The 12,695-nt window shown below is 38.9% G+C and overlaps 1 long non-coding RNA gene across 3 annotated transcripts in view; it reads left to right on the top strand.

Annotated features, from left to right (window-relative positions):
• LOC131494297 (uncharacterized) overlaps positions 1 to 12,695 on the top strand; it is a 152,822-nt gene that overhangs the window by 118,934 nt on the left and 21,193 nt on the right. For all 3 annotated transcript variants that reach the window (XR_009253300.1, XR_009253301.1, XR_009253299.1), the window contains one exon: positions 12,047 to 12,214. This is a non-coding gene — a long non-coding RNA (uncharacterized LOC131494297). The remainder of the gene's footprint in view (positions 1 to 12,046; positions 12,215 to 12,695) is intronic.

Genomic DNA, 12,695 nt, shown 5'->3' with positions numbered 1-12,695 from the left:
GGTTCCGGTAGGACTTGGTCCAGAGGCTCATACAGTTACCACAGAATGCAGGCTGTCTCCATCTTGCCACCCCTCTCTCCTTCATGTTGGCTTTATGCTCAGATTTCACACCGTGGCTCACTGACAGCTCTAGACTTAAATATCCCCAAAGTTCAAACCCAGTGAAAAGGCAAAAAGACTCTTCTTGCCTATCCATTATAAATCCCAAGTTTAACACTGATTTTCCTCATTTGAATCCCATGCCCATCTTTGACTATCACCACAATTAGGGGAATATGATGCCCCCAGTTGGCCAAGACCACTTCAATGCCTACTGCCTTCCAGATCCAGTTATGGAAGAAAGATTTATCTAAACATGTAGTCTGAAAGTAGGTCCTTGTCCTCCTAAGGAAAATCAGGATGTGGTTGCCAAAAGAAAGAGGAAAGCACATCGGATTACAATATCACAAAAGAGCAGGTATCTTATTCACTAATATCCACCCAGACTCCACAGCACAGTCTGGCACGGGTTCATGGTCCTAATGTGTTGCCGCCATTCTAGATAGTCATGAATCACAATGGTATGTGAATCAGACAGAGCTAAACTTTGGTGTATTCACTCAGATAACAAGTATAAAATGCCTAGATTTGAATGAGGCAACTATAGAATATTTTAATAATAATTTATTACATGGGCTATACTAGTGGAATGAACGAGACAAAGTGATATGGAGGGTAACTCCTTACATAGTTTATGGCATAAGAGTAAGTGCCTTGGGAGGGGAGGATGTGAAGTTCAGTCAGGCGCTGTCATAGGTTGCATGGAGTTTTACCAGGTTGCATCAATGGTAAGATAACCAGGAATATAAAAGGATGGCACACTGCGTAGTTAGCGGAATACCTACAAACAATGGTACGATTTTCTTATCTTTATTCATCACTTCTCTGAAATCTTTCCTATACCTTAATCATCTAAAGTGGGGATGACCTTGAATGCCTTATTAAGCACCAGGACTTTTCTCAGTAGGCAAACAGGGACCTGAAAGAATTGAAAAAGCACCAAAATGTAATCTGGCTCTGACCTCATGTGAAAAAAAAAAAAAAAAAAAAGAACTATGAGAGAGGAGAAGAGAGGGAGAGAGAGAAGGAAGGAGGGAGGAAATAAAGTTCTCAAAAGAAGTGGTGAGAGCGGGGTAAGTAAATTAGAAATGAATATTGAATGGCTAGTGTTTTCACATAAGTATCTTATTTTTCTTTTATGCCTTTATTTCCAACATAGTAACTGTTCCTTAAAAAAAAAAAAAAAAAAAAAAACAATTAGAGGGGAGCCTGGGTGGCTCAGTCAGTTGGGCGGCCGACTACGGCTCAGGTCATGATCTCGTGGTCTGTGAGTTCGAGCCCCGCATCGGGCTCTGTGCTGAAAGCTCAGATCCTGGAGCCTGCTTCTGATTCTGTGCCTCCCTCTCTCTCTGCCCCTTCCCTGTTTGGTCTCTGTCTCTCTCTCTCTCAAAAATAATAAACATTAAAAAAATTTTTTTAATTAGAGGATTATATATAATAAATGTTGAAAGCCCTGTCCCAATACCAGTCCACAAGCTGTTATTGGTAATATCATGGCATGCATTCCAAGCTATATGCACAGATGCTTCCTCCCTCTCTCCCTTCTTTCTTCCCTTCCTTTCTCTCTCTTTCTCTCTCTCAACAGAAATGGTGTCATCCTCTAGGTGCTATTTTGTAACTAGCCTTTTTCTTTCGATGATACATCCTGAACAACCTTCCGTATGACACAGACAACCTTGTATATCTTTATCTGTATCTATATCTATGTATCTGTATATAGATATTAGGTATATATAGATATACAGATATTACTATATAGATATATAGATATACACAGGTTTTTTTCCTAAGGTCTACACAGAATGCCATATCTTGGTTTTACTCTATTACATGTAGCCATTTTCTTTGTGATGGGTGTTTAAATGGCCTCAAATTTTTCACTTCAAAAAAAAAAAAAAAACGCTGCAATAAACATACTATACATCGTTCCTTACCTAATCACGTAGGATTTCTGTAGTGCAGATTCTAAGAAGTGAAATGTTGGATTGAAGGAAGTGTGCTTCAGAAATACACTGCCAAAATGCCTTTGAAAATTTTATACCAACTTCTAGTCCCAGCAGTGCTGTTTGACAGTACTTGTCTCCATAGAGTCTTAAGAGTCTTGCGTTGGCCTAGTCTTGTAAGATGTTGCCAATGTTATTGGAGAAGATGAAATCAAATTTTTAGTTTGATTTACAATTCCCGATCATCTGTTTCATCTGGTCCTCGCTACAGCTGTGTGAAGTATGTATTATCATCACCCTCAACTTACAGATTTGGGGACAAGATTCGAAGGCATTTTTACTTTGGTTTCAGGTCAAAGTGTCTTGTTTTGATGGCTCCTATTGTTCAAAGGCTGGCGTAGCCACTGCCCAAAACAAATCCACAATTGTTGGGGTGGGTCATAAGAGAAGGCCAGTTTCAGTCAAAAACTATTTTCGTCAGTCGTCAAATTTTTACCTAGCTCTACACAATCTGCTGTGAGTGATCCGACTGAGGTAAGAAAGCATTATTCTAATTTTGTATTTGGGTCTTCTTTACAACTCTGAATAACTTGTGAGGCATACTGAGACAATTCTCTTGTGAGCCTAGGTGGGAAGAAGCCAGCTGTTGAGTTTTACCTCCCTCACAGGAGGTCCCTGAATATTAATGAGGCAATCACTAGTATTTTCATATTTTTTTAGCAACTTGCAGAGTAATGCCAATTAGAATAAATGTGTCAAGTGAACAGGTTAGATTAAAACACAACTAAAGGACTCAGGTTCTCCTAAGGAAATTGACACACACCTTGTGTAATTCCTGGGGTCCAGATTAAAAGAACAATGGTTTTCTCAGGCATTCCACCTGCCCATGTTCCCAGATGTCATCCTCCTGCCCCACAGTGCATTAGGTATGCCTTAATTGCCAATTAAAACATATGCCATATTTAGATAAGCGCAATAACAATCCTTTCAAAAATCTAATGCAGAGATTCTCTTTTGACTCCGGTTGGTAGTTACTGAAAACCATTTCTGGATTGCAGGAGAATATGCCCAATGATTTAATTCCTCCTGCTTGGGTAGCAGACAATGACCATTTACTGAATGTGACCATAATCCAAACACTAAATGACTATTTAGGCATGGCCAATACGTAACACAATACCTATCACATATTATACGATCAATATGTATATCAATTCACCTTCCATGTGCTTTGCTTTTGTCCCAGAAAGCAAGCACAAAAAATAAATGGATCTTTGAAACCTAGCTATGTTTTTACCTTTACATCTTATCTAACCTCATATGGTTAGGGCAGTCTGATAGAACAATTGTTCTAAACTTTTACCTACCACTGCCAACATTATAACAAAAATAAGAAGATCCAGCTTCCAAGATTCACCAACCCTCCCCTTTATTTTTCTGATAGATTCATTGTATTTTCTAATAATAAGATAATACATGCTTATTGGACTAAACACAGAAAACCTAGGCAAGTAATAGAATTCAGTAAAACCTTCACATAACACCACTACATACAGGAAATCACTGGGAACATTCTAGAGTGTACCATACTCATTTTCTAAACAGGAATCAAGCTCCCTCTATTTGCTTCTTTCTTCTATGATATATATTTTTCCATGTCTATGACATTATTATTACTGTTTACATATTATTTAATTGAAACATATTGTGCCAATTCTTTATCAAAGCACATTTATTCCTATTTTTGATATGAAAAACTAAGTTTGATAAATGTTCTTGTGCCTATATTTTTGTTCACTTAGCCATTTACTTCTAGTTGAACCACGAGATCAGGACCTGAGCCAAAGTCGGACGCTTAACCGACTGAGTCACCCAGGCACCCCTAGTTGAATTTTTGTAAGTAGAATCACATGATCACATATTGGTATGTTTTAAATTTGATGCATAACACCAAACTGTCTTTGAGAGAGGTTGTACCCATTTGCATGTCCATCAAATTACAGTGAATATTTGCTCATACACAGATTATTGTCCTGTTTTCGATCTTTGCTAATGTGGTTGGTAAATGCTATATTTTGTTTTTAAATGTTCACTTATTTGAGGGGCGTCTGGGTGTCTCAGTCAATTAAGCATCAACTTCTGCTCACGTCATGATCTCACTGCTCATGGGTTTGAGCCTGCATAGGACTCTGTGCTGACAGCTCAGGGTCTGGAGCCTGCTTCGGATTCTGTGTCTCCCTCTCTCTCTGCCCCTTCCCTGCTCACACACTCTGTCTATCTCTCAAAAATAAATAAACATTTTTAAAAAAATCACTTATTTGATTAGTTTTATGTATCAGCACATTCAACTCCTTACATTTTTCTATTGTGGTATACATGTTTCTTACATGAGCTATTTTTAACCTTAAAGAGCATAGGCATAATGTTGAGTGTTCACCAGTTTGTTGTTTTAATATTGAGTGATTTTCGTCAAAGCAGAAACTTTTTGTTTTAATTCTTATGTGGTCAAATCTCTCAGTTATTTACCTTAAAGTTCCTAGACTGAGTATCATCTTAAAATTTCTTCCAGCTCAGAGCAACTGTATTTAAATTTTAGAATTTTTGTCTATTTTATCTATTTAATTTATCTGAAATATATTACAGTATAGAATGTAACTGGGGAATGATTTTTTTTTTCCAAATGCTTAGCCATTCACTCCAACATCAGTTATTGTATAATCCATCACTTTCAAATTAATTTTAGTGGCTCATTTATCACATATACATTTTATATGTACTTGCCCTAGCAATCTGGCATTTGCAAAAGCAATGAATTGACTTATTTTAGAAAGAGAACATAGACACACTCTAATTCCTCAATTAAAAAAAAATGCATATAGCAGTGTGATCAAAGCATGTAACAGTTGGGATTATGGGTGATTTTCTTTGAGGTCATTGTTACATATAAATTTTATTACCTTGTGAATAACATTCAATTCTGAGCTGTTAACTTACTGGGTGGATTATGGTGCCCCTTACCAACACTGGGGATATAGGAAAGGAGATTAGATGGAGGGGTGATGGTATATAAAGTGTGGGCATTCTTTGAGCATCCAAGTAGTTGCAGCTGTGCATATAAGTCTGGCACTTAAATGCACAGGGGAAAAATCATGGAGAAAAACCAAGGCTATAAACATAACCTGGGTGTCTGCTGATGTTCGAGGAAAACAAACATGGATGAGACCATGTGAAGAAACTGTGGAGAGTACAGCAGAGCTACTTAGTTCTGGATACTTATTCAGATATATCTGGGGATTTTGTGTGTGTGTGTAAAAAGTAAATATCCAGACATTCTAAATCAGAATTTCTAGGTAGAACCCTGACATTTGTATTTCTATAAAATTCCATAGGTGATCCTGATTACAGATAAGATTGAGAATCACTGATATAAAGAAAAGTTTAGAGAAAATAACCTTGATTAACATAAAATTTGAAAGCAGAGATGAAGTAATAAAACACATTCTAGGAAAAGAAAAAAATATATATATGAAGACCCTGTGTGTAAAAGAGCTTGTCATGGTGTGTAAATTGAATAAAAGCAGTTGTTTAAATATGAATAACAGCAGACTGCTGTAATTTACTAAGCTGTTAATAAGCCAAATACTATATATCTATATGTATCTATTTAGATATTTAGATCTAAACAGATATGTAGATAGCTATATAAATGGATAAATATGGACATACAATTTTTACAATAATCCAAGGAGTTAGATGCAATTGTAACCATTTATAGAAGAGTAAATTGAAGCACTAAGAGATTAAACAACCTGACCAAAGTCATTCAATTAATTAGTGATGAAGACAAAATATAAAACCAGGGACATCTGGGTTAGCTCAGTAGGTTAAGCATCCAACTCTTGATTTTGGCTTAGGTGATGATTTCACTGTTTGTGAGACTGAGCCATTGAGCCTGCTTAAGATTCTCTCCCTCCTTCTTTCTCTGCCCCTCCCCCACTTGCTCATGCTCTCTCGCTTTCAAAAAGTATAAATAAATTAATTAAAACTATATAAAACTAATGCCATGTTCTTAAGTACTAGGGTATTGTTTTAAAAACTGTACACCAGCAGTGTTATAGATGGAAGTAGGAACCAACCTGAAAGCAGAGAAACCCAGTAATTGAGGTAAGAATTGAGGGCCCACTACCTTTCCTGTCTTTCAGAGACTTTGACTGCAATGTTACATCTACTCAATGAATCCTCTGTGGCTCTTACCTTAGTTATTGTATTTTCCATTCATTTTTTTTCCCTTCCATTTCCTTCCGCTATGTTTTCCAGTCCACTAATTCTCCTTCTAGCTGAATCTGCTGTTAAATCCATCTATTGAATTCTTTACTTTTGAGTTCTAGCATGTCCATGTTTCTTTTTATAAAAAATATTTTCCCATTCTCTGCTGAAATTTTTAACCTTTTCTTATTTCTTTGAACATAGTAAAGGTTATTTTAAACTTTGTGTCTGATGCTTGAGTATACAGAGCTCTCCTGAATCTTTTCCTGTTGTCTGTTTTTCTTTATTGGTTTTCATTCCTGTTATCATGTCTCTTAATGTCCCCAGTTAGTGTTTATTGATGATAGCAATTACATCCACAAAATTGTTTGTAGAAATAATTTGAGCCCTAAGATGATATCATCTTTCATGATTAGATTTACATTTTGTTTGCAGAGCACTTGCAGGCCCAAGAAATTTCCTCAATTCAATCTCAGTAATGGAAGTGACTTAAAGCTGAACTGTTGTCTCTTCCACTTCACACTTACTTCCATTGTTTAGTTTTTAGGGCCCTGACACAAAGCAAGAAGCTTCTCTCTGTTTCTATGGCTCACCGACTGGCAGAGTTTTTGTTCACCTTCTCAAACTCTCAGCTGACTTCTCAGGTATGAGCAAATGTCCTCAGGAGAAAAGAAGACACAAACCCTAGGCTCATTCTCTATATCTCTGTCCTAGGTAATTCTTCACCATCTCATGACTACTTCAAAAATTTGCTTCTAAAAGAGGGAATCAAAAAATAAACAAAACGAAACAAATGCAAGGATTAAAAGATATAGTAGAGACAAAATAATATAGAAAATTACTGAGGTAGGGAAGGAAAAGTACTTTGTCTGGCTTAATCAGAAAAGGTATCTTGGTAGAACCGGCAGCTAAAATGAGGTCATAATGGTGATAAGAAAGAAATCACTTGCAGATCTAAGGGGAGATAATTCTGAAAAAAGATGGGGATGAGCTTGCATGTGTAAGACGCAGAAGAAAGACCAGAAGGCTGAAAAATCAAGTACCATGGCACAGTGAAGAGAAGCAGTATTGTAGAGGTAGAAAAGGACACGACCAAACAAATCAGGAGTTCATTTATTCTGGTCTCTGTTGGGGAAATACCAAAAGATACTAAGCTAGAGATTTATGCCTCAGAAAGATTGCTTGGGCAGTAGTGTGAGGATTGGACTGTGAAAGGTCAAGAGCAAGGCCAAGAAGTCGGAGAAGAGGATGCCTCAGAAGTCCACTGAGTGATTGTGTGCTTTGGACAATGGGGCAGCAGTGCAAGTGGTGATAAGTGAGAGGACTCAGGATATGTTGTATCTCCCTTTTGAGATTTCTGCTTGTTCTCTAGTTCTGTTTGCTTGGGCATGAATTCACCATTTTTTATTTGGCTCAGACGTGCTCAGTAAAGTAGCTTGACTTCTGTCTTCATGAAACTCAGCAGGGACAATGTTCCCATTATAAGGAAATAAATAAATAATAAGGCTAAAACAGATGCGACCAGGAACTTGTTTTATGTGTGTCACATGTACCAACTCAATCTTCTCAATTATTCTATGAAGAAAGTACTTACATCATTATCCCCACTTTAAAGATAAGAAAACACGAACAAGGATGAAACAATTTGCCCCAGGTCACATGGCTAGTGAAGGGATATTTGCTTGCTGCTGTGGTTGTTATTTTACTTCACCTTGTTCATTTCCTTTTTTCTTGTAACATCACCCTGATTTCCTTCTGAGAATTCACTCCTTCCTCCACTAAGACTATTCCATTTCTATGATGCTGACTACCGTACAGGTCCAGGGGAGGTCATGTGACTCAAACCTAGCCAATCAGCACTGTCTTCCACTAGACAGAGGTAATGGATCAAGAATGAATTAATCAGAAGCAATGACAATGTCGACTGTGAAGTTAGAGGTCTGGAATCCTTGTTGCCACCATGAGGTGAGAGCTTTCTAAGTCTGATGTCAGCATAGAGTGAAACTAACAGAAAGAAATTGGATTCCAGACACAGTGTTTAAGCGCCTGGGGTCTTGGACTATTTCAGCTTTACAGTTACGTCACCCATTAAATTTCCTATTTGGCTAGGGGAATTTGAGTTAGCTTTTTCTGTCACTTACAACAGAAAAAGACTTAAAACAGGAACACCCATCATTTGAGGATCCCTGCACAATATAGAGAATCTGCAAGTAGGGAAACTTGCATTTTTAGGAAAGGTCTATATATCTCCAGAGCACTCAAACTCTTGCTGCACCTCAAAAAGTTGCTTTTTCTTTCATTAGTGAGACAGGTAGAATAACAAATAGAATTCTCAATAGCCTTACGCTAACACTTTTGCACTTTAGACTTCCAAAAGAAAATATTTCAATTTCACATTTAGTTCCCGGTCATAAATCCTACGTTTGCTTCCATGCCTTTGTGAAAGTCTTGTAAATTGTGGAGGGCAAGTGTTGGTCCATACTATTGGGTTTGGGTTTTCCCACCCCACCCCTTCCAGAGGAAGTTTTCTATGCATGCTATTAGAAATGTTTCCATAGAGGGAAAGGAAGAACTCCTGGCCAAGATCCAATTTTCGGTTAGAAAAAAAATGGGAGGCGGGGTCTCTTTTTCTTCCTATAGCAGTCTCAACTCGTAACAGACAGGCAGCACATATAGAGACCCTACAAGGCAACATGATGCAAAGAAACAAGAGTTTCAGGGCCTTTTGTAGTGGGGCATTGAGATTTATGTGAGTTCTATTTAGGAAGGAGCAGAATCCTAATTATAAGGGCATGAAAGCAGAAAATTTTGAGTGTTTGTTGAGACCTTGCCCAAAGGAAAAGGAGGCCTGCAGGGGCCAAGAGTGGGGCAATGAAGAGTATAAAAAAGGAAAATGCCTGGCTGATTTCCAGCCAAAGACCTGACATCTATGTGAGTTTGTACTTGGGACTGAGATGCTACCTGGATGCCACTGCCTCCATTTCAACCCAGAAACTACTGTCACATTGCCTTGACACTAATACCCTGGCCCGAGTCCTAACTCGGATTTTCTATCTACTCCTGTTCTACATGGATGAGATAATCTGCAAACATCATTGTTCGCTGCTAAGATTTTCCAGCTTTGTGCTTCTCTAGTCCACTCCTTATCCAAAAAAGTGTAAATCTTTTGTCACTCCTCTGCATGACACTCTCCAATGGCTTTTCATTGCAAATAAAGTATAATGAATTGAATGGTGCCCCTCCACTGAATATGTCCACTGGGAACCTGTGATTTTGAACTTATTTGGAAGAAAACTCTTTGCAAATGTAACTAAGTTAAGGATCTTGAGATGAGATCTTCCTAGATTATCCGAATGGGCCACAAATCCAATGATGAGTGTCCTAGAAGAAGAGACGACGTAAGGAAAAGAGAAGATACACAGAAAGTATTTTGTGAAAACAGAGGCAGAGATGAGAGTAATGTATGTACAAACCAAGGAACACCAAGGATTACCAAAAGCCACCAGGAACTAGAAGAGAGGCATGGAATGGATTTTCCTTCAGAGCTTCCAGAAGGAATTAACCCTGTCAATGCCTTGATTTCAGACTTTTAGCCTCTAGAACTGTGAGAGAATAGATTTCTGGTGTTTTTTACCATCCAGTATGGTAATTTGTTGGCAGCCCTAGGAAAATTAAACATTGAGTATAACCAATATTTCCCTAAATGGTTAGAAGACTCTATACCTGGGCTCCTGCATACCACTCAGACTTAACCTTTTACTACTCTCCACCTCACTAGGAGCCTCTCCTCACATTCCCCCCTCTGTTTCTTCAACCCTCCAGCATTTCCCTCCCTGGGGCCTTTGCCTGTTGCCATTGTCTGCTTGGAAATCTCCTCTCCACCCCTACAGTCTTCTCATACATAGCTCCTCTTTGTGTGTGAGACCCTCCTGAATCTCTCTAACCAAACTGCTTATCACCTCCCCGACCCATTTCTTTTTTTTTTCCATTTCTTTCCTTCTTTCCATATCACAACATTTCTTTCCTTTATAGACTCATCACGAATGATTAACACCTTTGTGTACTTACTAGATTGTGAGCTCAACGAGAGCAGAGGTTTTGTCCACTCATTTATTCAAAAATTATTAAATGAACATCTATTATGTACAGACAGCATTCTAGGCATTTGGGAGATGTCATGAACCAAACAAAAGCAGTCTCTGCTTTTTTTTTTTTTTAAGTACACTCTACACCCACATGGGGCTTGAACTAACAACCCTTAGATCAAGAATCATACACTCTACCAACTAAGCCAATCAGGCACCCCAGTCTCTGCTCTTATGAACTTACCTTTTAGCTTATTTTCTGAGGCTGTCTCCCCATATCTGAAGCATCCCCTATTTACTGGTCATTTAATGTTAATTGAATGCTAATTGAACAACAGATGAAAACTGTAAGTTTTAGTCACTAATTCTCTGCCTTTTCCCATCAAAGCTTGGCTCTACCTATTAAAGGATTTAATAAATCCAGACAATTTTAGAGACCTCAGATGTGCCATTTACAAGGTATTTTTCTTATAAAGACATCGGAATTCCTTCATCAGTCTTGTCTCATCCCCAGGTTTTTGCCATTTCTACTAGTATGGCTGGAAGTAAGATTTCCTCTTGGAACATGTGTGGGGAAACCAAACAAAAGATCAAGCCACCCTGGACTTTTGCAAGGCTTTGCCAAAGGTGGCAGACCCCAGGGCACTTGGCTCAATTAACCACTGCCATGTCTAAAGGTCAGCCTCTGGGACTGTTTAATTGTGGCCATTAAAGTGTTAGAGCAGCTGCTTCATAGCAGTAATTTGGAGCCCAGGAGAAACCAAAGGCCCCAACGACACACCAGGTCATTTGAAAAAAAGGCCGCCTGGGCTCCACATACGGCCTGATAACAGATGGGGATTTCCAGAAGTACTTAACCTGGCTTAGAGGTCGTGGCCTAACTAAAAGTAGGTCTCCCCTCATTCCAAAGTGAAATCATAAAGTGGTTCTTCGTCATCCCCCTCCCCTGCCCATCAATTCAGGTCCTCCACATTTTTCATCCTTGACTCAGAATTCCAGAAACCACCTTACCCAATTCATCAATTAATGAACAAACAGGCATTAACTTAGCACCTGTTATATGCAAAGCAATGGCAATGGCCCTACCACATTTCTACCTCTTTCAGCTCTTTGCACCCCAGCCCCACTCAGGTCTTCACCCTGAAGACATGACTAGCTCACCATGGGCATACTTTCCTGCTCAGCCTAGATATGGGCTCAGAATGTTTATTAACCCAGCTCTCCAGGCATTCACTACCCATTGCTCAGGCCTGGCCCTGAGACAATCTTTTTGCTATCTCTGAATTCCTGTCCAATCTCCTTCTTTGACTAATTAGGTTCAATGACTTGTCAAGGCTACACGGCCGGTTTGTGGTAGACTTGGAACCAAGGTACCCTGTCTTCTTGTCCAGGGCTATTTATGGTTCTCAGTACAAACAAAGGTAAATATCAACTCAAAGCTAACTAGATTTGTTAGCTACAACAGAAATATGACCTATGTTAATAAGAAGTGCAAAATAAAATAATATATACCATTATATTGTGAAATTTGGGATATCATGTTACATATTACCTGTGTAGTAGACATATATTATCACAGTTATCATTTTAGACTGTCTTACTAATTTTGTATAGAATCTCCATATGATAAGTAATATCCTCCCTATTTCACAGATGAGGAAACTGAACTCCAGAGAGTTTAAGCAACGTCCTGAAAGCTGCTAGATAATAAAGGTGGAGCCGGATCTGGACCCCGGGAGATTCACCTCCTCCCAATATGCCTTGCTTCCTGTTCACACAGCCACATTGTTGGAAGAGAATTCCCATAATTCTACACATCTGGTGAGCAGAGACACCGCCCACCTTTCGTTCTCAACAATCTTTTTAAGAATGTGTCTAGAGTGAACACCCCTGCAGAGTAGAACTGGTTTCTCTCTGCAGAGAAGAAGACACATTTGTTTGCTGTCCAGTATAATAAAGATAATATCTTCCTCCATGGCTAAATTTGGACCCACAACCCATGAGAGAAGGGTTTGCTCACAACCCATGAGAGAAGATTCGAATTTTCTAAGCTCAGGGTTCTGCAGATGTAACTCAGACCCACTGCCTGCACATTGCCCCATGGGACCTGGGGACACGGGGTAGCAGTGCAACCTAACACTTAAGCTGCCTGCTCTTCCATAAGTAATAAAGTCGTTCGTCTCTCAGTCAGGAATCATGAGTCTCATGACAGCTTGCAAGTAGGGTGGAATCTCAGACCCTTCACAATTCTTAACAACCACAAGTCCAGCAGAATGAAAGATCACAGGACGTTGGGTTGCTT

This window comes from Neofelis nebulosa, chromosome 14 (assembly GCF_028018385.1).
Source record: "Neofelis nebulosa isolate mNeoNeb1 chromosome 14, mNeoNeb1.pri, whole genome shotgun sequence".
Classification (NCBI taxonomy): Eukaryota; Metazoa; Chordata; class Mammalia; order Carnivora; family Felidae; genus Neofelis; species Neofelis nebulosa.
The sequence above is the reverse complement of the archived record's forward strand: the minus strand, read 5'-3'. Positions and strand labels throughout refer to the sequence as shown.